Source organism: Rhagoletis pomonella, unplaced genomic scaffold (genome assembly GCF_013731165.1).
Source record: "Rhagoletis pomonella isolate Grant_MI unplaced genomic scaffold, Rhpom_1.0 Rhpom_scaffold_00008, whole genome shotgun sequence".
Classification (NCBI taxonomy): Eukaryota; Metazoa; Arthropoda; class Insecta; order Diptera; family Tephritidae; genus Rhagoletis; species Rhagoletis pomonella.
In genome coordinates, this window is record NW_023458562.1 from 44,018,998 (window position 1) to 44,024,497 (window position 5,500).

Genomic DNA, 5,500 nt, shown 5'->3' on the forward strand with positions numbered 1-5,500 from the left:
TGGTGGAGACAGTCTAATGTGAGCATATGTATCAAAAATATTCTGTTTTTAATTGTGACGTTGACTATGACATCCGGTTTTATAAATACGGTATATTCATGCAAGCCGAATTTCTTTGAACCCCGGTCTTTCGCGTGACAGGCGAGGATACTAACTACTATACTATCGAGGATTATTTAAAAGTATTCTCTCAAAAAAAGCCTCCCCCATCATAGCTGAACATCAAAAGGAATTTTCATTTCAAAAATTTAATTTTTGTAAGATACGTAAATAAACTTAAAATAAAGAATTAAACTTTCATATTTTTTCCTTCAGAAAATTTTTAATGAAAAACCATAAAATATATGTGTATTTAAAAAAGTTTACAATCAAAATAAAGTCATCAATTCGACTCCCCGACGGGGAATTGAACCCCGGTCTCCCGCGTGACAGGCGGGGATACTAACCACTATACTATCGAGGATTATTTAAAAATATTTGCTCAAAAAACAACATAACATTTTATAGCTGAACATCAAAAGAAATTTTCATTTCGAAAGTTTAATTTTTGTAAGATGCGTAAACAAACTTAAAATAAGGAATTAAAATTTCATATTTTTTCTTCAGAAAATTTTAAATGAAAAACCATAAAATTTATGTGTATTTTTGAAAAGAGTTTACAATTAAAAAAAAAATCAGCCTTCTCCCCGACGGGGAATTGAACCCCGGTCTCCCGCGTGACAGGCGGGGATACTAACCACTATACTATCGAGGATTATATAAGTATACTTGTTCATAAACCCACAAAAGATTTTATAGTTGAACATCAAACCATATTTTCATTTCAAAATTTTCTTTTCGTAACTCTCTAAATAAACTTGAAAGAATTAAGATTAAATTATGTACATATTTTTGCCTTCAGAACATTTTTAATTAAAAGCAATAAAAATATGTATACTTAAAAAATTTACAAATAAAAAAAAATTAATCCACTTGGACTCCCCGACGGGGAATTGAACCCCGGTCTCCCGCGTGACAGGCGGGGATACTAACCACTATACTATCGAGGATGTTGCCGGAAGCGTGTTCAAAGCAACACTTGAGCATTTGCAGCGATTTAACAACAACAAACTGTAGCGAGCCAAACAGAAAGAAGAAAGAAGAAGAATCTTGATAAGAAGGGATGCTTGTACGTAAGCATTTTTCAAAAGCAAAATAGCAAAAGTTAAAATTTTTATTAATTTTTTAAATTATAATTAAATACGTACTACAAATTTTTCGATAAAGGTTTGGACCTGCCTAAATGCTTCAGAAGTTATTTGCTTTTTGATATAAGTTTTATAAGATTATTTTGATTGGATTTCTGCAAAATGATAGTGAATCGTTTTGAGGCATTTGAATCAAATTTCAATACATATTCTTTAATTAAAGTGTTATTAAATTTAGGTATGTCACGATAAAAATTATGCCCTAGCTGTGGTCGATGCTCAGCTGTTTTGCTGGCATCCATTTCCTATGGAAGAAGCATTCTTGTTGTTGCCCTCATTGCCCTCGTGCGCTTACTACAATCATTCAAGAAAATGACGTATTCATGCTACCTCGCCTGCATTTCTAAACCAAATAATAAATAATAATAAGAAAAATAATTGAAAATATGGCTGCGATCAACAAATGCGACCATTTTGTTTAAAAAATTTATTTAAAAACCGTGCAAAAATCGTTCAATCATTTCAGTAAAATACCAGGCGAACAGAAATACACACCGAGCGCTGCTTGAATTTCGTTCAGTTGAAAAAATGCCGCCAACAATAGCCTATAGCTGGCTAGCCATAGCACGAGCAAAGCAAAATTCTCAAACGAATGAGCTATAAATAAGCACCAACAATAATAATGCATATGTATGTAGGTATGCATACATTTATAATACATACGTTTTGAAAAATTCTTTACCGCAGAGGCAAGCAAACAAACACTACAAAATTCATCTACTCTGGCCAATGGCGAGTTTTGGTTGGGTAAACGTACTCTCAGAATAATCATATACAAAATGACGTGCGGCCGCGCTTTGTTGCTTGTCAATTTTTTTTGTTGACAGATTTTAAAATTTCCATTGCTGTTTTATTTTCAATAACGAGTGCGTGAGTCACGTTCGCTTGTTGCTGCTATTTTTTAAGTGTGCTACTAAAATTTTGTAACCTTTGGTATTCGCCCACCGTACACTATGGAGTAAAAGTAAAACAAAATTTCCACGTGAAAATCGTACTAATAACAAGTAAGAAAGTCTAAGTTCGGGCGGAGCCGAACATTAAATACCCGGCGCAAGTATTAAATATATGTTTTCCACCTTTCCGAAAGCTACCGCTACATGATAAGCCGGGGTGTATACATTTTAAGTAAATTAGCGTCCTTAAATTTCGAAATATTGAAATTTCAAGCATATCTGAAATTTACCGTTATATGAAAAGCGGCCTCAATTTTAGTCCGATTTCAACAATTTTCAACGGTTTGCTTTTATGTGGCAAGCACAATAACCATACCGAGCTTGGTACAAATTGCTAGAACGGTTAGCGAGATACATATATGTGATCACAAGTGGGCGGTGCTACGCCCATTTTCCAAAATTTTGTCATAAACGTATTTCTTGGTAAAGAATTGTTGCAATCATCAATTTTGAATAAATTAGCTTCAATATTTACTGATTTATCGAAGATTTCTCGAAATTACCGTTATATGGGATGTGGGCGTGGTTATTGTCCGATTTTAGAAATTTTCGGCCAGTTGGTATGCTGTATCAGGACCAACAACTGTGCCAAGTTTGGAAGAAATTGGTGTAGCGGTTACCAAGATATACACATGTAACCATAAGTGGGCGTGGCTACGCCCATTTGCCAAAATTTTGTAATATTCTTATTTTTCGTCTAAAACTCATGGCAAATATCAATTTTGAGTGAATTATCTTCAGTAGTTACTAAAATATCGCAGTTTTCGTTTTTCTGAAAATTACCGTTATATGGGAGGTAGGCGTGGTTATTGTCCGATTTTTAAAATTTTCAGCCATTTAGTAAGCTGTACTAAGGCCAACAACTGTGCTAAGTTTGGAAGAAATTGGTGCAGCGGTTACCAAGATATACACATGTAACCATAAGTGGGCGTGGCTACGCCCATTTTCCAAAAATTTATAATATTCATGTTTTCCGTCTGAAACTTATTGTAGGTATTAATTTTGAGTGAATTAGCTTCAGTAGTTACTAAAATATCGCAGTTTTCGTATTTCTTAAAATTACCGTTATATGGGAGGTAGGCGTGGTTATTATCCGATTTCGCCCATTTTCAATACCATCTGTCCCACGGCCAAAAGAAGTTCATGTACCAAGTTTCGTTAAGATATCTCAATTTTTACTCGAGTTATCGTGTGCACAGACGGACGGACGGACGGACGGACGGACGGACAGACAGTCACCGCTTAATCGATTTCTCTTTTCATTCTGATCATTTATGTATACATTTGTCTATATCTATCTCGATTCGTTTTGCCTGTTACAAACAACCGTTATGTGAACAAAGTTATAATACCCTTGTGCACAAGTGCGCTCGGGTATAAAAAGGAAAAATGCATTGTTCATCGCTTTCTATCCTCGAAAGATAACTACATGTCGACACAAAAGACATATGGATGTTTATTTAAAAGGTTATAACTATTCAGTACTCCGAGGAAATCAATTTTCCATGACTTTTTCTTAAAAATTTTGCTTCCAAATCTAGCTACAATATCTGAGGAACGATCAGCATTAGTTGGCTTAGGTTTATTTTCGAAAATTTAGGCGACGGTATGCATACATGTACTTCTTCTTATTTGACTGTAGAACTGTTCGTTGTTTTTGGCCAAGACCTAAAACCTTCTCCAAATGTCTGTCTTCTTTGCGAAGTTGCTCCTTCTGTACTTGGTCCGCTCATTGTGTTCGTGGGCGCCCTTTCTTTCGCTGTCCACCCATGGTTGCCAATTTGAAGGATCTTTTCACCGGAGCTTTTACTTGAAACATTACATCAACAAATTAGAAGAAATATGTTGCTATCTCATTTCCACGACAAGGTGGGAGTAATTAATTTTTTATTACATAATTTTAATTATTCTTTTACTTGAATATAATATATTCTTTAATGAATACCGTGTAACCCAAAATTTAAAATTTCGTGCAATATTAAAAACAAAAAATCAACAAACTTACATTTTTTAGAAAAGTTTACAAAACTTACAATTTTTAGAAAATATTTTAGTATGCAATTTTGTAGCTCATTCAATTTTGAATTAGCTAGGACTTAACGTCCATCATGCACGATGATTTTTTATATGGAGAAAATGAGCAACGCTTTCAACAAAGAAAAAAACCAATTGCCAAATCTGACAATTTCTTTTCTGGATCTCCATAAGAGGTCTTCAGTTTTTGATTTTTCGCATTGAGATATTTTTTGCAGGTTTGCAGGTTGGTTCGCCGTGTTTCAATTATTGGCGCGAATTGTAAGTGTATTTTTCTTTCTGTCTCAATCACTCAGACTTGTTAGCTTTTTCTCTCGGCTTCGGATTCATTCGGATGTTCTATGAACGGGAAGCGGAAGTGATATGTGTAATTAATTCGTCTGTCGAGGCAATCTTTGCTTCGTTTGGAAAGAGCGACATCCAGCAATTCAGAGAACAACCCTGCACCCACATCGTAGTCCATTTCGGACCCGTAGTATAGATTTCCGCTGAATTCTTGTTGATCACGCTGCCTCTATTCCAAGGCTGTCACGATAGGCTGCTGCTATAGGAGTTTTTCATCTATATGAAATAAGGGAAATGCGCTGAAGACACCGCGTTTCTCAGGCACTACCTTTGTAGAGCGTGGTTTGGTTTCAAACTGTACTATCACGACATACCCAGGTGGAAACTTATCTTGAATTACTAGAAATCTCGGAAGTGTGTTTATAGGACTATCTATTATGAAATGTAATTGGAACTTGTCACGAAATACTCAGTTCAGTATCAGCAGCGTCTGAATATTAGATCCTAATGGTTGTTTTCATGGCGGAATGACGGTCGATTTTAAGACTTATTAGCAAACTAAGATATTAGATAAATCGGATTTGTTCCTAAGAGTAGAACTCCACCTAAACTTTTCAGACGCTCAGCGCAATGTAGGTTTCCAACACTCAATTCAGTTTATAAAACTTATGGCTGAATAGAGCGCTGAAAGTCTAAAAACCGCTATATGTCGAAAAAACTTGGTGAGGAGATCTACTCTAAGTTTATCATACAATGCAGGCCAGATCATTCACTTTTGCTCCGTAGTGTACATTCAAATTTTGTTGTTTTGGTTAGAAATATACGCTACGTTTTTAAGTGTAGCTATTGGACGGCCTCTCACTTTCGCCCTTGCTTTCGACCTTTTTGTAAACACATGCATGCTCGTATTTGCTTTGCACGTTCCTACACACATGATCGTAATGAATTTCCCCTTTTCGTTTGTATTTTGTGTGCAGTCCA

At 35.4% G+C, this 5,500-nt stretch overlaps 3 non-coding genes across 3 annotated transcripts; all 3 read right to left on the reverse strand.

Moving 5' to 3' along the window:
* Positions 1–391: 391 nt before the first annotated feature.
* Positions 392–463, reverse strand: Trnad-guc. The gene has a single exon. It is a non-coding gene; the product is annotated as a tRNA-Asp (tRNA).
* A 219-nt stretch (positions 464–682) lies between these two features.
* On the reverse strand, positions 683–754 carry Trnad-guc. Its single transcript has one exon. It is a non-coding gene; the product is annotated as a tRNA-Asp (tRNA).
* Positions 755–977: 223 nt separating this feature from the next.
* Positions 978–1,049, reverse strand: Trnad-guc. Its single transcript has one exon. It is a non-coding gene; the product is annotated as a tRNA-Asp (tRNA).
* Between the last annotated feature and the right edge of the window lie 4,451 nt (positions 1,050–5,500).